Source organism: Cavia porcellus, unplaced genomic scaffold (genome assembly GCF_034190915.1).
Source record: "Cavia porcellus strain 051 isolate PalLab524CR breed Dunkin Hartley unplaced genomic scaffold, mCavPor4.1 scaffold_19, whole genome shotgun sequence".
Taxonomy (NCBI): domain Eukaryota; kingdom Metazoa; phylum Chordata; class Mammalia; order Rodentia; family Caviidae; genus Cavia; species Cavia porcellus.
Window position 1 is genome coordinate 61,523,549 of NW_026947502.1, and position 25,698 is coordinate 61,549,246.

Below are 25,698 nucleotides of genomic sequence, written 5' to 3' on the forward strand. Positions count from 1 at the left end.
CAAGTCCGTGGCAGTATTCCTAGGGCATGGTGCTAGCCAAACTTTATCGTGGCCATGGGCGGTTCCACGGGGATTAGCAAAGCGTCCTAGCTGCTCGGGCTGGTCACGGAGACACGGCTTCGGGGCACACTTTTGTCCCCTTCATTTCAGGCACTGTTCCCCCACTGTGCTTCCTGGTGTCCATGGAGTGAGCAGCTTTTCCCCACAACCGACTTTGGCCCTAGTGATCCTAATTTAAAGGCAGCCGACTGTGGACAAGTCCCTGGAAGCCTGATCCAAAGTAAATTTCCTCTTTGTGTGTTTTTTTTTTTTTGTACCGGGGACTGAACTCACGATCTCACGCTTGCCAGGCAGGCCCTTATGCCACTGAGCTAAATCCCCTGGCACTTCTTCCTTGTTTTGCGGTGCCATGTATTTTGTCTCTGAGACAGGAAAACTAACCAGCAGAGCCAACAGGTTTGATTTCCTCTTGTCTCCTGAGTTCACACATGGAGGACAAAATACAGGAATGCATCCTCAATATCAGGGTTATTTTCCTGACATTAAGTGTAATGTGACTTCACAGAGTCAAAACTTCATATTTATGCCATGAAACATTGGTATCAATATGCCCCTCCCTGAAATATGTGTTTAAATGTATAAAATTATCTCAGAAAACACAATTACCTATTTCTAACTATAGCAAAAGTTTCTGTTCTATAGTCTGCTCTAAATTTATTGGCTTATATGTGTGCATTAAACTAATGCTAATTCTTTGCCATCTCAATTGACTTTGAGATTTAGTTCTATTTTGTGTCCTTTGACATTGTCATAGATACTCTTTGAAACCATTCTCTTGAATATTCTAAGTGTTCAGTGAGAATTACAAGAGCCAAAGAGAATTTCTTTTGAAATCATTCTGTCAGAATATTTGTTGCGTGGTTTATGTTAGTCCTAAATGCAACAAAAATGTTAGTAGAAAGAAAACAGAAGAACACAAGCCTGTGAAGGTAGATATTATTAGCTGTGTTTTGCTAGAGAAACAGATAAAGCACAAGATATAGAAATGTATAAGAAATCACAAGATTGGCTTACAGCAGTCACCTACATCGCTTACTGAGTCAGACGAGGATCAGCATAGAGGGTGCTGCATGCAGGGGACCAAAGGATTCAGTTCAAGGTCTGGAGCTCACTTCAGTGTCCCGGGCGAGCCTATATCAGGTGGCCAGTGGGTCTGCGACGGAAGGTGAGAAAGTCTGTGCCAGAAGCTGAAGAGTCTGCGCTGGAAACCAGGAAACGTCCAAACCGAAGGCAATGACTGGAGCTCCTCAGAAGAATGGAAGCAGATCTGTCCTTCCTCATGTCCCCTTACCCCATCCAGTGATGGATGAGCTGCCCTAGGCAGGTCCTCTGTACCTAGCAGATCTGTCCTTCCTCATGTCCGCTTACCCCAGCCAGTGATGGATGAGCTGCCCTAGGCGGGTCCTCTGTACCGAGGTGTGAAATTTTTGAGTTGACTTAGTGAAGCTTCTCTTACTAAACTTCTCAAGTTGACACATCACAGTTTGGGTCTAATTTGCTCCTTTCTGCATAATTTGGGCCGGTTTACTTATTTTCTTACATTCCGTTGTCTTTCTGTGCAACCAGAATGACATTAGTACTTCTCTTATAGGGAAATGAGTTGCAGGCATAAGAAGTTGTTCAAGAGTGCTAGTCATTTAGAAGGAAAAGAATTCTTTCCAAAGGAGGAGCCATGCCAAAGTTGGTACTGCCCTTTTTATAAACCTCATTAGTGAGGCCAAATCCTTCTTGTTGAGAATTACAGATTCACCCATTACATTAATTCCTTTCTTTAGACATTTTATTAAACACCTTCTGAATGCGAGAAAATGAACTGTTTGTATACTCATAATAAAATGTTTATTTGCTTTCATGTGTATACCAATATCTGTTGTATTGGTTGAGTGGAAATAGGGGTTCGGAGGCCCATAAAGGCCTGGTTCCCCTTCCCAGGGGAACAAGTGGTAGAGAGCCATCACTCCTGTAAGCAGCTATTGAGTAAACACTAAAGTTTGAGTCCAAGGCTGATTTTAGAGGAAATGGCCTATCTCCTTTGAACCCTCTGGGAGTTTAAGATACACTCATCCTTGTTCAATTTTCCTGTTCATGAATCTCATATTGTCTCTCTATGTGTTTATTTTTGTGAAGTGATTTGTCAATCATGTTTAATCAGATTTTTATTCAGAAGCATTTGAGATTAATGACTGAATTTTCATTCTTCCTTGCCAATGGTTGTTTTCAGAATGCTAAATCCGGATGCTGGCAGGATTTTCATTGTGAAGCTGATGAACCAATGCCCAGAGGTGTTTACTATTCAGCAGCTAAATTAAATCTAAGAACATGACTGATTGCGAGCAACCTTGCCAATCAAAAACAAAGGGAGGCTATTCATTAAGAGGGCCGTTTCCCCGTCAACAGGCTCCAGTCCAAATTTCATTCAGGGTTTTACCAAGGAAGACTGTTTTGATTCAACATCGATGTGGCAATGAACCCAGAAAGGCCAACAGCCGACCTCCTGGAGTTTTTTGTTAGAGCCAGGATTAGGGAAGTATGGTCCATGAGCCACATCTGACCTGTGGCCTTTTTTGTATGGCTCAGGAATTAAGGATATTTTGCACATTTTTAAATGATTGGGAAAGAAATCTAAAGACAGTATCCTGTGGTGGCCTGAGAACAATCTGAATTCAGATCATTGCCCACAAATAGTCTTACTGGAAAATGACAGGGTTTTCATATTTGAGACTGTGTATGTGTGTTTTCTTACGACAGTGGCAATATAGTTGTGACAGAAGCCATCTGGCTTGTAAAGTATGAACATCTTAAATGTCTGCCTCTTCTTGTTCCTAGAGGATGCTTGGCTTGTCTCACCTTCCACTCTTACCTGCAGGTGAGACTGCACCCATAAAACGAGCTCACATGGACTCTCAGGATAGAACAGAGTAAAGGGCAGAGGAACAGACATCAGACGTACCTAAGTCTGAGTCCTGGATCTTAGCCTGACCTAAGGCAGGTAAAGTGCTAAATGTGTCTCATTCTCAGTTTATTCTGTTTTCATAGGAAAGTGATAATTAGTCACTATCTGAGGGTTGTCCTAAACTATCTCCTCAGCCCCGTGCTTCTTTCTTTCCCTCTTCTTCCCCGTCTCTTTATCTCATCTATCTGTACCCTCATTCTCCCATCTTACCTGGCAAACTCTGCCATGAAATAAGTGCTCAAAGAAAAGCGCTCCTTTTCTTCCTTTTTTTCCTAAACACCCTCAGAAAAAGAATCTGCAGTCTTTCATAGAAGACTGTTTGCACTTTCTTCTGCTCTGAGGAGTCTGTGTTCAGTGCCTAATAACCACATGCATCCATAAACAAAAACCGAACATTTGCTTTGCATCAACAAGCGGGCTTCAGTGGAATGGAAAATTTTTATTAAATATCTCATGTTCTATACTTTTCCTTATTATTTTCATAGGAAAAGCAAATAAAATCTTTTTTGGGATCTTTTTCATGACAGCTGTTTTCCTCAATTTAATTAACTTTCCCTGCTCTTCTCCCAGGTGCCCATTCCAATACAGTCCACTATGTTTAGTGATTATTAACTTGGAATTCAGTCTGTTTCTCAGATCCAAAATAAAATTCTGTGCTGTAAGGTAGACACCTTGGTTATCACCCATGATAACAAAGATTTATTTTCTCTAAATCTTAGGTTGTGCAAGAAATGACAGGCATTGCTTGTGCATTTTCCCGCTGGAGATACTGACAACCTGGAGGCCTAACCCCACATGTGTAAGTGTAACATAATAACACTGCAGGCACACACTACCTGTTACAGACTTTCTACTCTTTATGTGAGAAATAGCACGTTTTAATGCTGTAGAACTTGTGTTGCTTTCCATTATTTTGATACCCAGTCTGGCTGTGAGACCCACCTCTGATAGATATTTGGAAGCGGTAAGATTCTTCTTCCATCCCACGTGCATGATGAATTTGGATTTAGATTTAACTTGCATTTATTAAACAGTAGGTGTAGGTTTGGATTGCAATCGTCTCTTCACATGTATTATAGCGGTTGACCCTCGTGCACTGTAAAAAACAAGTATTTTTAGTTGCATGTTACTATTTCCCATCTGTGTTGTATTGAGCACCTCTGTTCTTGTCTTTATTGTTCTTGCTGTGTTTCTTGTTGTCTCCTTCTATCTGGGCATGCATGTATTCCATATTCTTCTAGAGATAATTTTAAAAAGCTATTTTTATTTTAATCAACACATAAGAATTGTGTATATTCGTTGATATACACACATATGGTACATACTAATTTTACTTGTGTATGGACAGTGTGATAATTCAGTATACATAAACAATGTGTAATTATCATCTCTGGGTAATTGGCGTATCCATCACCTGAGGCATTCGTGGTAGCTTTGTGTGAGGAACTCTAAATCCTAGCTGTTTTGCAATATTCCATTCGTTATCAGTCGTTTTTACCCCACTGTGCTAGAAAATGCACTGTTGTCCCTCAGAGGTTTGGTACACATGTCCGAAGCAAGAGTTCTACTAGGGTCAGACCACTAGGTCTTAGCCCAGCGGTATCACAGATTTATGGGGTGCCACAATTTGTGGAGTCTTTTGAAGAACTTCAGTGTCTCCACTGTAGCCTGGAGATTGGCATGCTCAGTGTATGTCCCACAGTGAGGGACAAGAACAGAGAGGCTGCATCCAGTGATAAAGTAAGCAGTCCATCTTAGTGTGCCACAAAACTCAAGTCCAGGACTCCGTCTTTTGTGAGCAAACCAGGATGACTGCTCACTGCCTTTCCTGAGCTTGTGTTAAGTTTTTTTTTGTGTGTGTGTGTGGGGTATCAAATGTACCTCGCTTCAATCAATCTTTACTATAGGTCTGCACAGGACATGATTATTTATGATAAGTTCCAATTTAAAGACAAAATAATCACTAGTTATACTGACCTTAGAATTGGGACCACCTCACTGACATTTTCAAAGCCCCTGGAGTGTTGGCACACGTGAGAAACACAGAGAAAGAAAGAGAGCACACCCCAAAAGTTCTGATTTAGTGTTTGGGATGAGCATATGCTGAGGATTCACATTTTTAATAATTTCACATAATTTATTAAAATTATGATTATTAGCACATATTAATTGTATAAGATAATTATTTAGATTGTAATACTTACATGCACGAATATTACGTGCTTAGAGGATGGGCCACCTGCTACCCTCTCTTAGCCCCTGTCCTCTGCCTTAATGTTTTCTGTTTTCATACTGACTCTTTATCGCCCTATTTTGCACACAATAGTTACAAAGCAGTCACTATCTTTGTGTTCAGCAAATTAATTCCTGTTCACAACCTTTCCAAATTAACATATTTGCCCAATGTTTTAATTGTATCTTATTCTTCTACATTTTACATTTTAATAAGTTCATTTAAAAAGATATACATTTATAATTTTTTCTCTTCTTTTTTTCTTGCATCTCAGATCCAATCTTGTATTATTTCCTTTCTACCAAAGAACATAGTATAATGACTTTGAGAATGACTGTAAGTGGTAAATACTCTCATTTGATTGGCTTGACATGTTTCATTTATCACAGCAATAATAAATGTTCATTATAGAAAACGCAGAGAATAACACACAACATTATGTTATCATCTGCAGGCATTCTTTATTTTGCATGTTTCTGATATGCACAGGTTTCAGTTATCACAGTTTAAATAATAGCTGTCTCACATCAATAGAATTTGAACAAGTTGCCATGTTATATGAAGTGTAATTTCATAAAATAGAAATTCTACTGTTAGCTTCATTCTAAAAATGCCTATGTGAATAAAAAAATCCAAATTTTATTAGTGACCAATTATGTTATTTCTTTGAAATCTGACACTGATTGGTTGCTGCCATCTGTTTATTATTTACAGAATGCAAAGTCTATAGTTGTATACTGTATTAGTTTTACCTTCACTGGGCACAATACCCAACACCCAGAATTTTAAAAATAGAGGTTTAATTCAGCTCAGCTTCGAGGCAGAGACACGGGAGTGGAAGGGTGTGGTGATATGAAGCAAGCTGCTCAGCTCACAGGAGTTGCAGAGAGAAAGAGTGAAGGACCGGACTTAGACCCTAATGCTGTTTCTCCACGACCCCCAGACACCTAGAAGTGCTCCACCAATCCCTGGGGCAGGCTCCAAAGCCAATTAGTTGAAATTTCATCCCAACTGACCTATTTGTCACCCAAACATGTCTTAATTCATGCTTAATTTCTAAATAAAGATAATGATACGATAATAATTCCACTTTGCATAAATTTACTGTTATGGCTTAAGTCTCCCCAAAGCCCCATACGCTTGTACATAGGGTGCTCAAGGGTGATTACCGTGAGAGGGAAGAACCTAGTTGCAAGAGATGTGTCACAGGGGTGAGGCCTGGAAGGCTGATCTCTCTCATTCTGACTCCTCTCCTCACTCGCAGTTTCCTGTCTGCCAGGCCACGAGTAGCTTTCTTCTGCCATGACTCTGCCCTGCTCTCTTGCCTTGAAACCATCCAGCAATGGGCTGGAGGAGTCAAGAATGTGGAGCTCTGAGGAAAGCTACAAGAAGTGAGGAAAGCCAGGCCAAGGGAGAGAATAAGTTGCAACCACCAGTCTGTCTACTCAAGCTATTTGGAGTTCATAACTCACCAGTTTGCCCGAACTCGATGTGAAGCTGTGGGATACACACTGCTTGCCCTGCACATTTCAGTCTTGCTTTGATCCCATTTTTTTCTCTCCCCTATTTCAATCTTTTGGAATTGGAATATTTACCCTATGCCTTTGTCATTAGTGCTTAACTGTATTTTTTGTTTGTACAGAGGCTGACAGCCAAAAGATTGCTGTAAGTCTCAGAGAAGACTGGTCTTGTCAGTAGTCTGGAACTGCTATGATTTTGCAGTTCTTAGAGATGAACTAGATGGATTTGTATAAAGAATTAATATGTATAACTCTCCTGGGAGCATGGATTAAATGTTATGATTTGTATCCCCCAAAGCCTTGCCTCATGTTCATAGGCAGGGCTTCAGGAAGATGATTGCATTATGAAGGCCCACTGTGGACTAAAGGCTCACATGCTGAGGCAAAGTAGACCCTTATTTTTTAAGCTGTGGGCGATGGCTATGGTGTTTCAGTGATGAGAAGGTGACTAAGACAACTGTCCTGTAGATAGCTGGAAGCACAGTAATCCTTCCCCAAAGTCTCAGCGGTTCCAGCATTTTTCACAAGTTGAGGACTTCTGAGACTCAAGGCAACTCTTAGCTTTCAACTTCTGTAAAAAAAAAACACAAAAAACAAAAAACAAAAAAACAAAAAAAAACAAGTAACATAATCATAAGGTACAGTGACACAGGAGACATCTTCCCATCTCACAAAGGAGAAATAAGGGAAGAGTAAAGAATCCAACTAAAGCAAGAATAAAACCCAGCAGGGCAAACCTTAGGTCTTGGGGGGCCCCGTTATGTATCTGAGGCATGCAGTGGTATATGAGATTCCAAAGGCCCCAGGTAGCACCACACCTTTGGCCTCCCCAGTTGCAGACCGCGTGTCCTCTTTCCTGGGATGGTGCTGCCTGTGGCATCTGGGTTTGTTGGACAGGCATCCCATGTTCCTGGCATTACTATTTCTTTGTGTCTCCACTGCATCTTTGGCTTCCTTCTTACAGCTTCATGTGGCGCCCTCTCAGGGTCTGCTTTCGAGGGCTTCCAGGCTTTTTTCTGAAATGTAGATGGACACCAGCCAGATCTGGTGACTCTTCCATTCTGTATGACAGTAAAACAAGCACCTGCAGCCATTAGGAACAAAAGCCAGGCCGCCTTGGACCAGGACTATAGTGCAGTCTGAAGGTCTGGAAGGCTGAGCCCAATAAAACGAACCACTATCCCAGGAGAGAACCGCTATCCCAGGAGGGAACCACCATCCCAGGAGGCCTTAGTCAGACAGGAATCCCAGAGACTCTTCTCAGAAGGTTCACACTTTTGCCCTCTGGTGCCTGCAAGGGCCCTGTGAGCTTGCAATAACCCTTGCTGTCTCCTAAGATGACCCCAACTCACCATTATTTTTGTTCCTGTACAAAGTACTTGGTGTCTTTTTAATGATGCTGTCTCTTTAGCAGCTCTATCTTCTTTGGCCCCAAATTTATATGTGTTTTATTCTCCATTAAAATTTATGTGTTTCAAATTTTCCTGCTCCTTCTGCTTTTAGCTTTCAATTCTCACTATAAATTAGGCTAAAAACAGTCAGCCAAATGTTAGATTGTCTTTTGAAATTTCTTCCACAAAATTAAGTAGTCCATAACTTTTCATTTAGTCTTCTGCAAAGTTTCAGAACATGAGCAACCATAGACAAAATTTTCTGCCAGAGAGTGTAACACACATGGCTTCTAGTCCAGCTGCCAGTAAAACCCTTGCTCCAAACTGAAACTTTCTGAGCATTGCTGTTCTCATTCCTTTCAGCATTCTGGACTTCGAGTTCTGTGTAGTATTGCCCATCAAGCACTGTTCATAACATTCTAGATTCTCTGGACTACTTGCCAAAATTTTCCAACTTCTTCCCATAGATATTTCCAAATTCTTATAAGATGCATACTCAGATATAGTCACAACAATGGCCCTACTCCTGGTGCTACCTTTTCTGTGTTAGGCAGCTTCCTGTAGCTGAGCAAAGTACCCAACACTGACAACTGAAAGGTGTGGAGGAGGAATTTGGCTCATGATTTCAGTCCATGCTGCAGAGCTCTAAGGCAAAAAGATGCTCAGTTTCAAGTGAATGGGTCCTAGGCCAGGAGAGAAGGGTTAGAAGTGGCGGAGGAACAGACATGAACCTCAAGGTGATGCCTCTGTAACCCACCCAGGCCCACCTACAAGTATGCTCCACCAGTCTCTGGGAAGGGTCTCAAAACCAGTCGAGTTGAAAATCTACCCTCCTTGTACTAGTCAGTACCTCATCGCTGTGACAATACTTAGCACACACAACTCATAGGAGGAGAGGTTTGATTTAGCTCATAACTGGGGGAGTCCCATCCATGGGCAACTGGCTTCAAGGCAGAAACATCAGTTTGGAAAGGCTGGATGATACTGCTCCTTTCATAGCAACCAGGAAATAGAAAAATAAGGGAGTCATGAGGGAGGGAGATATGGCCTCCAAAGGATTGCTCTGACAGGTCCACCTCACGGCTGCATGTCTAGTTACAAACTCACCAGTGGGTTAGTTTGCCATTAAGAACAGCACTGCTATGATCCAACTGCCTTTCAAAAGCTTTGCCTCTGAACACATGAAACTTTTGGAGGTCAGTGGCAAACTTATATGCAGCACTTTTGGAAAGCAAATAACAAAAGACAGAACTGGCCAACAAAGATTAAAGTGAAGCAAAAAAAAAAAATGCTGTAAATAAAATTTGAACTTACTGTAAATGGAAATTTAGAGGAAATAATACCCAGGACTGTTTTTTGAGACATTAGAGATGTACCACTGCAGGAACTTGAAGAAAATTGACTTTGTCAACATAAATGAAGCATACCTTATGACAAAAGATGTTCCAGAGCTTGTGATGCTGGCAAAAATGTCCCACTAGACAAGATTTTGGATATATTTTATAACACTTAAAGAACAGAGGAGACAATCTTAAATGCTGATACAAACAAGAATGAGTCTCACAGTTGGGCAAGGCATAGAAGGATGTTTATCCACATTGTAAGTTACAATTAGAGGAAGACAAACACAGTGCAAACTACTCCAGATGACTTTCCGCAAAAAGTTAAACTTTCAGTCTCAAGATTTCTAATATTTTCAATAAGGATGCTAGTGAGTATTTCTGTATTTTATTTCCTTATATACTTATAATACCTAGGAAGAAAATATATTTTTGAAAGAATTTAAAATTCATTGTACTTTTTCCCATTAGTTATTAAGATCATTTTTGCAAGATTTCAACCTTCATGATCATTTTTATGGCTCTATAGTTCTGTGTAAAGATACTATTTATAAACAAAAAGTGGAGATCACAATGCTTAAACATAACCATGATTACCATGTTATGCACATCCTTATTTATATCTTTGTTTTATTCTCAGAAGTTCATTTTAGTTTATAATTTATACCTTCAATTCATTGAAAAATAATAGTCCATTGTCATTGATTTTATCAGTGTCCATGGAAAGTTAGTTTTCAACAAAATAATCACACAATTTTAAGTGATTTCTCTTTAGCATGGCTATTTTAAGATCTCTTTTCTTTCTTTAGTGCTCTACAGTTTACTATATATGTAGTTGTGTACATGTGTTTTATTTAGTCTTATTTATCTAATCTTACCCATTAATATACATTACAAACCTCACACAAAAGCTTATTAACACATATTTGTGCATGTGTATATTTTTTTTCGTCATTTTAACTATTTTAATGGTGGTCATTGAAGAATGATGACCTTCTTGAAGGGTAGCCATAATTTCAGAACCAGAAGTCAACCCTCAAAATGTTCTTTTTGTCTTTTTTTGTGAGATCAAACTCACAACTTTGAGCTTGCCAGGCAGGCACTTGTTCTGCCTCTGGCCCCAGTCCTCAAAATTTTCAATTAGGAATATCTTTATAAAATAATGTATTATTTTGGTGATGTGATTGTAAATATACATTTTTCACTTTAATAGTCATTGTTTTTGTAATTCCAGTGTTAAATAAAATTTCATTTATATTGACAATCTTTTCAACAAACATAAGAAAGAGAAAGAACACTCAAACAGGAATTTCAGTCCACGTATGACTGCCGAGTTGTCTTGGGAACTAAGTAATTTGTGCTAATGAGGCATAAGAAGCCATAAATATGAATCCACTGAAAATCATACAAATATCTCCTAAACTTTAAAGATTTGACTGTGTGACTCTCTCTCATAAACATTTTGACGTGTCTTTGGGATTCCAGGACTAACATGATAATAACTAATTAAGGATAAATATTAGGGGAAAGTTACAAACAATTTTAGCACAATTCCAGGGTAATTTTAAAGAAGCAACAATATAGGCTAGTTAAGTACTATTTAAATAGATAACTTTCTTTGGGAAATAGTTTGTATTTTCAAGGAAAAAATGAACAGTCAAATGAAATCGATTGCAATGGCCCTAGGCCCCATCATGAAGAATCTCTTCTGGGCTTTAAAGCTTGCCCCTGCCAAAGATGTGCACCATGTGAAGGCCTGGCTTGCCACGAAATCTCAGTATGAGACAAAATGTGCAATAGAGTAGAGGGAACAGTGATTTAAAGTTGAAACAACTTGGGTTTGAATATTCTGGGATTTCTACTTGCAAGATAGTGTGCACTAAATGGATTACATATTCGATGCAGTATCTTTTTCTTTCTTTTCTCTTCTTTTTTTTTTTTTCTTTGTCTTTTTTAGACAGGGTCTCCTTATACAGTTCATGCTGGGTTGAACTCAGTTTGTAGCCCAGGCTGGTCCCAAATGCACAACGATCCTTTTGCCTCAGCCTCCCAAGTGCTGGGATGACAGGCATACACCACCAATCTAGGCTTATCTTGCATTTTTGAACTCTACAGTTTTATGGAGATAGTAATATCTGACTCAAAAACTTATGATGAATTATTTAGTAAAAATATATGAAGCATCTATCAAAATACTGCAAAATAGTAAGAATAAAATAATGGACAAGACACACTTTCCCTCTAGGACTCACATTTTCTGAAGCAAAATAGTGGAAAATCTATTTTGTCCATATGATTTTTATTTTAAAAGTGTTCAGCTCATTTATTTATTACATAATGTTCCCTTTTAGAAAAACATCAGATCTATTATCTTTCAACGTGAAGGTTAGCTTCTGTGATCCCTAGGTAATCTTTGAGGTTTCTCTCGATTCTCGTTCTGTGAATCCATGAATTTAAACATGCCATTTTTATTTGTACCACTGAGTTGTAGTTTTTTAAAATTTTTATTTTAAAGGGAATAAAACAAAACAAAATATAATGAAGTAGATCAGAAAAGAACAATGCAAACATCATAGGACTTCAAAATAAGACAACAGGAAATCAACAGTGGCTCTCATGATGAATAGTAGTTTATTAGAGCTGCAAGAAGCCTAACTTTTCGATAACTTTTCATTTACACATGAATAAACTGACATGTAGAAAAGTGAAATGATGTATGCAAGGCAGACAATGGCTAACGCTAAAGCGCAGATTGAAATCCTGCCTTTTATCATTGTTCTTGAGTTGTAGGACCACGTAGCTTCTGAAAAAGCAAAATGACCATATAAAACCGTTTCTAGATGCAAAATATCCATGATAAGATTATCACTGAAAACAAATATATCTAGAAACATCATGAAGGGGAATTTGTTGTACGAAGCTTGTTTTCTAACTCTTAGTAATGATGTCTCCCTTACATTCTCTACTGTGATTGCTTGTCTCACTGAAAGTGCTATGCTCAAGCAGCAGTGGCAGCTAACAAACTAACTGACCAGCAAGATTCAATTACTCAGTGTGTCTGTCCTTGAAAATGTGAATGGGATACTGGCCAATCCGGTGTCTTCGGAAGACCTTCTCAAATAAGAGATGGATATGTTATTAGTTTCCTGTACCTATTTGCAACTATGGGCCTTTTTTTTTTTTTCTATCACTATCAATAAAAAAAATTCTTGGAGAAAGTTTAAGGATACATCCAAGCATAGGACTATTCTAGTCAAAAGAAGAATGAACAAGTCTTGAAGGTTTACCGGCAGACAGGACTATGTGTAACTAGAAGACACTGGAAAAAAGAAATCACAGTGACACTTTCCATGTTTGACTAAGGCACATGACCCAATGAAGTGCTGCACACACCTTTAGGATTAAATGAACACTCTCTGTTATGTTCTTGAGGGAATGAACACAAGATGATGATAATGGCTGGGCAGAGGAACAGAAAAATACTAGCTCTACGACTGGAGAAAATATGTCTAGCTCCTATTTCAGGCAATGGGAACAAGTGCGTTAGAACTTTCTCAGGTGAGAAAAACAGAAAATAACAGGTTATACATATTTTGTTAACTCTTCATGGTCTATGGGCTGTGTTATTGACAGTAATTTTAATTTTTAACTATATTTTTAAATTAGGGAAAACTGTAAAAGGTACTATTAAAGGCTTTGAAATACAGAAAATTATAAAAGAGTTCTTTCTTTTATAATTTCATCAGCACATAGAAATAAAAATATTTGTCTGCATATTTTTATTTGTTATAATTTCCAAAATTTTGCTATTATAAATTGTTCTGTTATAAACATGGGTGTACACATGTCCCTCTAACATGACTTTAACTGCTTAGAGAAGATATCTAGAAAGGGGGATAGCTGGGCCAAATGGAATTTTTAGCTTTAGTTTTTTGAGGAATCGCCACACTGATTTCCATAGTAGTTGTACTAGTTTACATTTCTACCAAAAATGTAGAAGAGTTCCTTTACCAATATTTTCACTAGAATTTGATACTTATTTTTGTTGTTGTTGTTGTTGATGACAGCCATTCTTTCTGGAGTAAGGTTGAATCTCAGTGTTGTTTTAATTTGCATTTCTCCAATGGTGCTGATGATGAACATTATTTCATGTATTTATTAACCCCTTGCAATTCTGCTGAGAAGTGTCTGTTTGGATTCAGTTATCCATTTTTTGATTGGGTCTTTTTTTTTGAGGGATCTGATTTTTTTGAGTTCCTTATGTGCTCTGGATGCTAGTGCTCCATCTGAGGAATAACTTGCAAGTTTTTTCCCTGTTCTGTAGGCTGTCTCTTCACTCTTGTGGTTGTTTCTTTGATGTACAGAAGCTTTTTAATTTGATATAATCCCATTCATTGATTTATGGGGTTATTTCTTGTGCTATTGGGTTTGCTCAGAAAGTGTGTATCTATGCCTGTCTTCAAGAGTTGAACCTATTTTATCTCCTAGCAGATTAAGTGTTTTTGCTTTGACATTTAGATTTTGATCTATTTTCATTTTAATATAGTACATGGTGAAATATATGGGTCTGGTTCCAATCCTTTTCATGTGGGGAGCCAATTTTCTCAGTCCCATTTATTAAAGAGGCTGTCTTCCCTCCAATGTATGTTTTTGGTTCATTTGTCAAAGATCAAATAGCTTAATATGCTTGGGATTATTTCTGCTTTTTCATTTCCTTTCCATTGATCCCTGTGCTGAGGGTCCATTTTAAAAAATAATATTTTAGATGCAATTTTCCCTTGGAATTCTGGATGTTGTAGAGCAGTTAGATAAGTGTATTCTTGAAACTATGTATTGCAATAATATTTTCCCACACTGAGTAACTTTAATTCCCTTTAATATTAACTACATATGTATTCCCTATGTATATTCACATTTCTTTGAAGAAGGTTAGTGTATTTGAAAAGCTTTACTGGTAACACGTTTCTTTTCTTGCTTTTGGTATTCATGTAGATAGTGAAATGGAATTTCTGTTTAAATAATTTGAAATATAATTAAGATATTTGCAAATTAAAACTGAAGTAAGAATAATAGCACTATAAAAAGGCACTAATGTTATGATTCAATTTTAGATTAATCATCAATATTATAATGGTGAAAATATATATATATTTGGCATGGTCTCATGGTTTTATGACCAAGGAAATGCTAACACATCCTTGTAATTAGAGAGTGCACAATATGTTACTGTGTATGTATATATATATGCTATACATGATAAAAACACATCTATAAACAGTTGAGGTTTTTCTCCACTTTTTTCATGACTATCAGTGTTTTCTGGTTTATATTTATTTATAGTTAAGATTTTGTTACATTAATTTGATTAGTGATATTTTACAAAATACTGAAATTGTAATTTTTACATGACAGAAGCTTGGTTTTATCTATGAAAAGAGACTCATAGTGATGGTACCAACAGCCATGATTAAACAAAAGCCAGTTATGCCTGGGAGGAAGAAGGAAGGAATGAAATAAAGACTTTTGCACGTGAATATGTGCTTACCTTCTCTCACTTTGAGATTTAGTGGTCACTAATGCCAACACATTTGGATATTTACATTGCTTATTTTCCCCAATTGCCTCTCAAACTTGATATTCTTTTTTTTTAATTTTAAAAAGAATAAGACCAAGCAAAACAAAACAGAATAAAGCCAATAAAAACAAACCAGTGTAAGTGACACAGGACTTCAAAACAATACAAGTCCACAGTGGTTACCATAATGCCTCTTTTAGGCTTTAAAATAGCTGCCCACACTTCAGACATAGTAAAAATAGACAAAACAGAGCAGAACAGAAGCAATAAAAACAAAACAATGCATGCAATAAAGGAATTCAAACCAGACAATAGCAAATCCAAAATGGCTATTATAATATAGCTGCCCATGCCATTGGGAACAATAAAATCAAACAAAACAAAACAGAATAAAACCCACCCAACAAAACAATGAAAATGATACAGGGCTTCAAAACGAGATAATAAGGAATTAACAATGGATACCACCTTCAGAAGGAGATCCCACATAGATGTCACATTGAATATTGATATCCTCTAAATAGATGATCAGACTACCAGCTTTAGACCTGCAAAGCCAGTGAAACACTAAACACTACAGGGACTAGATTATATTTTACCTCAATAGCCATCATCACAGCCTGTGTTTCTCTGGATCAGCTGGTCACTTATGGTGGGGAGGAGGCAGGGAGTGAGGCTGGCTCTTTTTGTTTCCCTGCCTGCATGTCGGAAGGGGCTGGCATCCGGCTGTCCCCTCAGCGGCCTGCGCATGGTGCCGATCTGGAGGGAGGGCTTGCTTCTTGGTGCCTTCTTGTTCTCTTCCCCCACAGTCTAAGAATCAGACTTGCTACTTTTATATTTTTCTGAAATTTTTTCTCTGGGAAGTGCAGATCTTATTTTTGAAGGCGTCTTCCTAGTTTTAAAACATTTTGTTTTTCAGACTTGTCATCCTTAGCTGTAATAATGGTTTTTGTTATCAAAGCAAACATTGGAAGAGTGGCAAATTATTTTGTGAGTTGACTTTTCTCTTCAAATTGATTAATATTGCCACTTGCTAATTTTTTAGAGCCAAAGCAAAACCAATTAAACAAAAAGCTAAGAGCTGTCATGCCCATAGACATAACCATGCATGTGCATATACACAGACAGCTGGGCAATATCACATGAGAAGCCACTGCAAGATCTCAGTCATTCTCTTTGTAGTAACAGGGCTTTTACCAGGGGAATGTTCTCTTTCAATAGAAAACACCAAATAAAATTTTGAATATCATTCTTTCTTTTTGTCTCCTGTATTCTCTGGTGGTGAGAGCAAAACGTTATGGCCCCTTCTCCATCCTTCAGTCACACAGACAAAAATGTTTCTTCTGTGAGTCTATTATTCTTCTGTCTACAGGAGGATGGGGCTTTGAGATAGTCCACAGCACGAGCAAGCAATAAACAAAGGTAGAACTTCCTGAGATCTGAATTTTATGGGATTTCAGCTACAAATAGTACCACTGCTTTGCTCTGTCAGCCCAAGTGTTTGCACGTAGCTCTCACGCTTTTTTTCTCCATCTAAGAGGAAAATCAAATGTATTGAGCAAAATAACAAAAGCAAAGGGTTACAAACAGAGAAATGACATGGAGACAAGGCATGGAGACAAGGGAAAGAGAGCATCCCCTGTTCTGTTACTCAGCAGGTCATAATATTTCAGGTTTTGAATAAACATAAAATGTTTTAGGTTCTGATGCTCAGTTCAGCCTGACTCTTTCTATCCTATCTCCCCTTGATGGTAATTCCTTGGCCTCTGATCACTCTGGGTTGAAGGCCAGCAGTTTTAGGTTTTCATTCTTCTGGTGCAGGTTTTTGAGCACAGTACTTAGGCTGTGAAGATAGGCGCCCTGGAATCCTGTCTTCCTGCAGCAGAGTACTGGAGTGACAGAGCGGACCTGCAGGCCACTCAAGAACTGCCCTTGATGGGTTCAGGGCGAGATGCTTAACTTCCTCAAACATCAGTGTATTTATTTGTAGAATGATGTAAGAATAATCTACCACTAGCTTCTTATACTTGTGTGATTAAATGAGGGAATGAAGATAAAACCTCTAGTGAACTCTAAAGTGTACATACTACCACGGCAGAGACATGCATGGTTGCTCATTCAGCAGGCACATACAGCGGAAGTGGAAATCCTGATGACAACATGACAACTTGTAATCCTAAGTGGTTCGGAGGAATAACTGCTTTAAAAAGGAACTAAACACAGTGATCCCCCCAGATGGAATAAGCTCCCTCATTCAGATGTATTGTTTTTAAGTCAAAAGAATTCAATGAGGTGGCAATTGGTAAGCAATTACAGTGTATTCTCTGTGTTTAGACTTCTGTATATTATGTTGATTCAAACTGGCAAGGGCACCCTATGCCACACTACAAAAGTTCTGTCAACAATGCTAATAACATGTGACCAGCAGGAGCGACCGATTCCCTCATTTATGTTTTGGTCTAGATGTATTCAATTCAGCCAATAGGAGAATGGCTATTAATGGGATATTACATGGTTAATTCTCTTAGCAGTTATGAAAGAATGTATTTCTGGCTGCCCACATTGTGTGGCAGCTCTAAATTTGACACTGACAGTAAGTCAAGAGTCGTGGCACATTAATAAAGACTGATGTTATGGACTCACAATACTGTGAGTTTTCCCACAAGATGGACTGTGAAAAAGAAGCTTTCTGGAAGAAATGTAGGTAATGAAATTGTGGGGTATCACAAGAGTCTTGTGTGTAGGGCTAACAAGCACTGAATATTGAGCTTCCTTTCCATATTTATATTAGTTTGATGCCAAGTCCCAGGATGTTTCTGGGGGTGCAAAGTGGGGACAGATGGAGATTCCAAACTCAGCTCTTCACTTCCCTTTAAACTTTGTCCTTTGTCCATCTGAGAACTGTCAGAGACCAGTTTCACCTAATTATCCCACTGGATATATTCAATCTCTAATTAAAGTAACTTTATCAAATAAGGATGTAAGAATTTATTATAAATACTCAGAAATCCTCAGAAATGATCAAAACATTACTCTTCTTCAAAATATACTTTTGTCACCATATATATCAAGCTACTTTCAAGCTACAGAACATTTATCACACTAGAAATATTTGCAGTCTCCATCCAGAGTACACATCCAAAGCATACATTTTAGGTATTAGAAAAGTTCTATGTTGACTTCTGAAAATGTTAGCATAGCTCTTGGTCTGATCTTTTGGAATTCAAAGCTTTCGATTGTGTGGATCATAACTTGGATCTCTAAGAGCAAAAAATTTTGGAAATATCTAGAAAATACTAGCAAGTTCTCAGAAATTGAGGCTTCCCCACAATGTGACAACATATTTTCCACCTCCAGTAGTATCGTTTAAGTGTGATGACTGACTGTTGCTACTCAAAAAATGCTTACTTGATACTAATCTTGTGAAAGAGAGTTGAGAATTGCAAAGTCTCCCATGGAAATAAGTAGATCGTATTGTTTCTGTCCCTCAGCCCTCGAGAGGGCTGTGTGCATTCAGTATAAATAAGCTCTCATGAAGACAGTTTGTGAAAATTGCACAGAATGTGTAGCATGCATTGATAAAAAAGCCCGGCCCATGTGCTACTATGTGTTATATATTTTATTCTTCTGTATATCTGTTGAGTGGAATAGTTTTTATTTTATAGAATTATTGATATCAATGATACTATCAACTGAATGGTAGTTGACTGCTCATTCACATCTTTTGCTCTTTACAGGTGTGAGAGAAGCAAATTACATAAGAAGGACATATGGAAATCAGACCTACCTGGGTTTAGTCTAGACACCCACACTTGGTGTTTATGCAGCTTTGGCTGTTTTATAACTGTGTCTCAATTCTCTCATGTGTCAGATGAAGGTATGGTGAAATTACTTCCTGGAATTAAGTAAGATTGTGTGCATTGTGCATAGAATACTTAGCACAGCAAGTGAGTGGGAATAGACACTCACCTTGGTCTCCTGACCCAAAGTGAAGTGCTAATGCTGTCAAAGTATGAGCTTTATCTAAAATACCATTGAAACCTCTTGGAAAACAAAAGCTGTTTGAGAGTTGTCTGCAAAGATGACTGAAGTCTGCCCTGGGAGCCAGCCTCAATGTTGGTAAGGCCCCTCTGGAATTTCAGACTCTTTTCTTCTGTTTGCAGAGTGTGTGAGGACATTCTGGCTGTGGACAGGTTCAGAGTAACCATGCTCTGAGTTGGACGCATGGTGGACTTGAATGTACAGGTACCTCCAGGCTGTGTCTTCTTTTAGCTAATAGTGAACAGCACCCCACCCTGCAGAGGGTTTCTGTTTGGATGTTGGCCCTCTATGCCCAGTGTCGTCGCATTGGCCCATGTTGTAGCAAACATATAGTGACCTTTTCAGTTATCAGCGAGCTGAGGTACTCATTAGCTATGACCCCCCAGAGCTCTTCACTTACGGCTGCCAAATATTTTTTAAAAAGTATTTTTGTATCTGATTTACTTGGACAACTGCATTTTCCAAACTCTTTATACATTTCATTTTTCCTTCTCTGTTTTATTAGAGCTTCTATAAAGTTAAAAAAAAGTCCCCCAATTTCCAGTTGCTTTTACTCCTGAAATTCATCTGACAACACATGCCCTGATATGCCACTGTGACGGGCACAACTGTGGAGCCACTCATGGTGGATCAGGGACAAACATGGTGGCAACGAGGGCACCTTTGTGACCTGATTGGCCTCATCCCCAGAACCCATTTATTTCTGACCCAGATCACTTGTTAGTCCTGTCAGGAAATCTCAGAATCTATGATGAATACATTTCTATAACTTCTTATGAAGTAATCAGATAGATAAATGAAGGGGACTGAATCAATGGATAGAGAAGGATTTATCTTTAAACCTTTTCTTCTTTTCTTTAATAATCTATAGGAGTAGAGTATATGAAAGATTTGTATTATAATTTGTCAAAGTAAACTCTAGAGAGCTTTGGAATTAGGCTGGATTTCTATTTTATAGTCATAATTTTTTGTCTATCTGATTTCATACATTACATAGTAACCTATGGAGCAGTGTTATTTTATGTAATTTTTTTCCTCTGTGAAATAAAACTTTCCTCTCTTTGATTTTGATATCTGGCTCTGTGAGAGTCTTAACCATTGCAAAACCAATAAAATCAATAGTTAATGCTATGAAAGAAGGAGTGTCCCTGTAACTTCTGAGAGCAGCTTCGCAAGCTGGAAATGTTGATGATCTATTAATAACTTTCAAATGGTGTAGTTGCTCTGAAAACTAATGCTTGCCAGTATTATTATTAAAGTTGCAGGCCACTGATGGATTTTTCTGCTAGAGAAGCCATAGTAAAGCATGAGCTACTAATCAAGCAATATCAGTGGCATGCGAGCTCGGTACTATCTGGAAATCCTTAGTCTCTTAATAGCTTGAAAGTGCACCCATCCCTGAATTCTCCACTTGCTGGTGCTCAGAGGAGTGGGATGCCCCTCATCTATGTCCTGTGACCTGACTGTCGACACATACCTTTCCACATTTGTCTGTATTCCGATGTGCTCACTCGCTCATTTGTGAAATGAAGATAGCCCTTACAATTAGGTAAGCATTCATGTTGTTTTCCAAATTGGGAGCCTTTTGGAAGGTATTTTAAATTATTATTTGCAGGCAATAAGTACTAATTGGGATAATACAGGAAAGGTGTGACAGTGGTCACCCTACTAACAACAGTCATTCTCAGCTGCGGTGTCAGCCTGCTTCTGTTAACCCAAGTCCATGGAGCTTGTCCTATTGTTAGCACACCATCTGCAAACGCATTACTTTGACTGGGATGGATCTGCTGTGTCTACTTCTCTTAATTTCCAAGGAGAACTGATAGAGTAGGTGGATAGAAGTGTTTGTAATATTTAAAATGTTCTGCAAGCACCTACTCCACAATTTACTATTATGGATGTGGAGTCTCAAGATTCAAAAATAACTGTGTTCACCTGAGATATATGAGAAGCCTCTGAGACGGGAATTACAGAGATTTCATCACGGAGCCCTCGAATTCAACACAGGGAAAGTGAGGAGAGCAGGAACAGCGAAGAGAAGGCTGAATTGTGATGCAATGGCAACTGTAGCCTTGAAGGATCCCCAGGGGTGCTCTGGAGCGTGGGCTCCTCATGTTCACTTGAACTGGGGCCTCTGCAATCCTGTGTTAACTGGTCATTGGATGCAGGCATCTATGAGACTCTTCCTGTCACTGACGATAACAGGCAGCAGCACACACTTCAGAACTGAAAGCCAGCATTCCTAAGTGTGCTGAATGGGTGGAGATGTGTTCAGTATCAAGAAGGGACGGACAGACGGATAGGGAAAGTCAGGGAAGGATGATGCTGACCAGTGCGGACCTGGTCCAAGAAAGCAGGACAGACTCAATGGTATTCTGAAAAAAAGATGAATTACTTGTTTTGTGTCTGTTGTCAAAGATTATCTCTCTTTTTTCCCCGAGGAAAGAGTCATTCTGACATTGAATGTTGAGTGAGGCAGACTTTGGAAGATGCTGGACTCAGATTTTGACAGAGATCTTTCTTTGAGGAGGTTAGATAAAGGATATACTATTGGGGGAGAAGATAGGCCATCAAACTGATGGTTCTCTTACATGATGTCAAACTTCAGGGGTTGAGGATCTGGAGAACTGAATTTTATTTAGTAACTCCAGTAGGAAATTTATTTTCAGCAGAATATTTATGTTAGAGTTGCAATGTACCTAAGGATATTAGTTCTTAAGACACTGGAATAATTGGGTAAAGAAAATAGAAATCTGTGTGAGAAGGAAGAAAATGGCTGAGTGAGTTTTTGATTGGTGGAGATGGTTGATGCTGAACAGACCCAGCTCCTGCAGGGACAGTCAACTTCATTTTCAGGATCTTCCTAAGTAGTCTGATTGAAGGGAACTCTCACTGCCTGGGGCCAAGGCTTGTGCTGCACAGACCAGCTCTGAAGGGCTCTCTTCCGGTTGGGAGTACTGTCTCCCAAACAGACATGTACTCACTGGGACTCCTGTTTTGCCTCCTAATATTATATGAAAATATAATTTTTTGTCAAATAGCTTTAGAAACTGAATTAAGAATATATTCAACTTTGTAACTTACTAAGTGACCAGCCATTTGTATTTTAAAATTTTATACAAGGAAAATAAATTTCTGTGAAAATTCTCATGTTATTAACATGTATTTGATGTTATTCAGACATCTGACATTTTCAGCCCTTTTCAATCCATTACATCAGTTCTTTACTACTTTCAAATGAAAGTATTTCATCTTTAGACAATGACTAGTCTGTGAAAGTAGCATGTGAGCTTTGATTATTTAGTGAGTTGGCCAATGCTCACACTATCCAACATACATGCAGTGGGCAAGACAGTAGATTCCACCATTTGTGTGGTTGGTACATAAGAGTCCAACAACATAAAGTTCTTTGTCTCATCACTAATTCTCAAACAGCTTCTTGTAACCTTAATTTCTCACCTCTGCATTCTTTTGATATGATCTGGGGGTTAATGGAAGAATTATTGCTAATTACTGTATGACCAATTATTCAGCTCTTGGTACATGACGTCGGTTCACTCACTGTGCTGTTTGACGGTGTGTTCTCATGATTGCAGAAAAGAAGGAGAAATTGTGCAGTTGGGTACAGCTCTGAAGAGAAAGATTGGACAAGGCATGGTGCCAGGGGGATTTGAGAAGCCTCGCTAGCCTGATAACAGGAGAGGGTTGCAAGTAAATGCAGGAGAAGGGTGACATGGATGTCACTAGCAGCTTGGGACAGAAGCAAGTGTAGACTCCAGTAAAGACTGTAGTCATTCTAAAAGAGAGCAGGTAGACAATTCTGCAGGCTGGCCTGGGAAAGGCATGCGGTGAAGTAACTCTGTGTTTGTTAGAAGTGGATTACAAGCTTTCAGGGAGTAGTGATAAAAAGGAGAACAACAGAAAAAGGTAAAAGCTACACTTTAAAAAAATTCTGATTGGGCTCTGGAGCGCCTCTCTCTTGGGGTTCATCTGCTGATGCCCAAGTCCTTGGACTTCACGCATTCTCACTCTGTGCCTGCCTGGGTGCCTCGGCAATCCCAGTCGCGGCACTGGAGGGCAGGGATGCGCAGAGCGCGCACCTTAAATTCTGCCATGTGGGACGCAGTCAGCTACTGCGGCCGCCTGCACCAGCGGGCATCTTCCCAATGCCTGTCCCTCTGGTGGGCTAGAATTGGGCCGGAAACCCACATCCTTTTTCCTATCTCTGTCCTCAGTATTACTGTTAAATTTGAAAGATATGGAGAGGCTTTGAGGGCTCGCCATGTCAGCTTCTCCTCTTTCCCTTTCCTCCCACTATTGTCTCCTATCACTCACCCCATCTATTACCCACCACTAACCCTATCTCTGTCATCACCCCATCTATTACCTATCACTTACCCGATACTACTATTAGTCACACTATTGTTATGCAAATTGCATTCTATGACTTGCATATAAAGAGGGATAGTGGTGTGAGTGGAAGAAGTAGGAGGATATCTGTCTATCATATCTATCTATCTATCTATCTATCTATCTATCTATCTATCTATCTGCCATCTTTATCTGTCTTTAGAAAGTAGCCTGAGAGGAGAAAGGGTTATTTAATTCTGTAGTGGGTACAGTCCCTGGACTTTGAACCTAGAATTGAAAAGTGGACCACGGGAGAAATCATCTTGCTTTCTAATTTCGGCAAACAGCATCCTGGCCTGAGCTCTGTGGCAGAAGGAACAGCATCTGAGACAGGAATTCCACAAATCATTTTTCGGCTGCTCTCAAGGTGCAGGGAAGAATGCATCAGGAGGGAAGAACTGCTCCCAGGGTCTGCCAGGAAACCAGCTAGGCTGTTACTGAAATTGGAGCTTGTCCCCACTGGAAATGATCTGAGAAGCCACCTGGAGTGCGGCTCCAAATGTTCTGCCTAAGGCAAAAGAGCCTGTCCACACACGCTCATCTCTTGCTGGCCCAGGGCGAGGCTGGGGGGTAATTTCTTTGAGTCTATGTATCATCTGCCTGCTCTTTGTCTTAGTTCATTCAGTCTGCTATAAAAACAACTTGAAGTGGGTAATTTATTTATTTTTTATTTTTTATTTTTTATTTAAGAGGAAAAAGAGAAAAACACAAAACAAACCAAAGCGGCGTAAGGGTACACGCAATACAGAACTACAAAACAAAACAAAACAAAACAAAACAAAAAAACATAACAGTAAGAAATCACCTGCTAGTAGATTACACACTATCTTCTTGAAAATAGTTCCTCAAATCACAGTATCAAAGAACACAAGGTAGACATTCAAACAGGGAGACTGCAAACAGCTGTGTTCAATGTTCCAAAAACATTGATAAAGTCAGCTATTTAACACCCCCAAACACACTTGCTGTTATATCCGTTAGAGCTCTTTTTCTTTTTCTTTTTTTTTTTCCCTCTCTTTTTTACAACAAAATTTACACATCTTGGATTTTATTACTCCTTAGTGCTTATTACTTTCTTTGGGGGGGGGGGAAGAATACAGTCAAATATGGCAAAACAAAGCTGTCAGTCAATACCAAGGATAGACATAGCACATGGTGTAGAACAGAGTACAAGGTTATCAACAATGGTTATCAACGTTGTCCCTTGTTTCCTTAAAAAGAATTGTCTATCTTATTAGATATTATAAAGTTGAACAAAACAGTAGAGAACAAGACCAATAAAACTTAGGCATTGTAAACATTACAGGACTTCCAAAGAAGACAATAGTCAAACCAGAATGGGTATCTTAGTGAATCTTATTGTCTTCAAAGTAGTTGCCTATTTCTTCAAATTGATACTATCATATAGAATGGAACAGAGTCTAATCAGTCAAAACAAGATCGTGGGAGTACTACAGGACTTCAAAACAAGTTAATAGGAAATCGAAAAGAGTTACTATTTATATATCCTAATTTTTTTGAATTTTTTCTTTAATTAAGACAAACATAAGAAATGACTAAATAATTTTTTTTGAAACAATAAGGGGGAGATTGAGATAAAACAGGACATAACAATATAACAATAGAGGTCACAGCATGACTGTTTCAACAACCTAGTACTTCACCACCTTATAACCTGACTTAATAGTAGTTACCATAGTGTCTTTTTCCTTGAAATATTTGGATAAAACTTCATATACTCTAGCTTCACATATTTTCATATCAAGAAGCCCAGAATAAAGCCTTTCTAATTAATGAGTGAAAACTTTATAAGGCTTCAAGGCCACCTAATGGGGAATCATGATTACCACATATTTTTATATATTTGAATCATTATTTACATTAGGGAAACTATTCGGTATTCACACATGCGAGATTGATTTATTTCACTAATGAGTATGGTCTCAAGCTGCGCCCATTTATTGATAAATATCTCAATGTGATCCTTCTTTATAGCTGAATAATACTCCATTGTATAGAAATACCACAACTGTTTTTTTTTTTTTTTTTATTTAAGAGGAAAAAGAGAAAAACACAAAACAAACCAAAGCGGCGTAAGGGTACACTCAATACAGAACTACAAAACAAAACAAAACAAAACAAAACAAAAAAACATAACAGTAAGAAATTACCTGC

At 38.6% G+C, this 25,698-nt stretch overlaps 1 long non-coding RNA gene across 1 annotated transcript in view; it reads left to right on the top strand.

Annotated features, from left to right (window-relative positions):
• The first annotated feature begins 2,788 nt into the window (after positions 1 to 2,788).
• LOC134471671 (uncharacterized) overlaps positions 2,789 to 25,698 on the top strand; it is an 83,858-nt gene continuing 60,948 nt past the window's right edge. The window contains exons 1-2 of the long non-coding RNA XR_010041247.1: positions 2,789 to 3,049; positions 3,733 to 3,812. This is a non-coding gene — a long non-coding RNA (uncharacterized LOC134471671). The remainder of the gene's footprint in view (positions 3,050 to 3,732; positions 3,813 to 25,698) is intronic.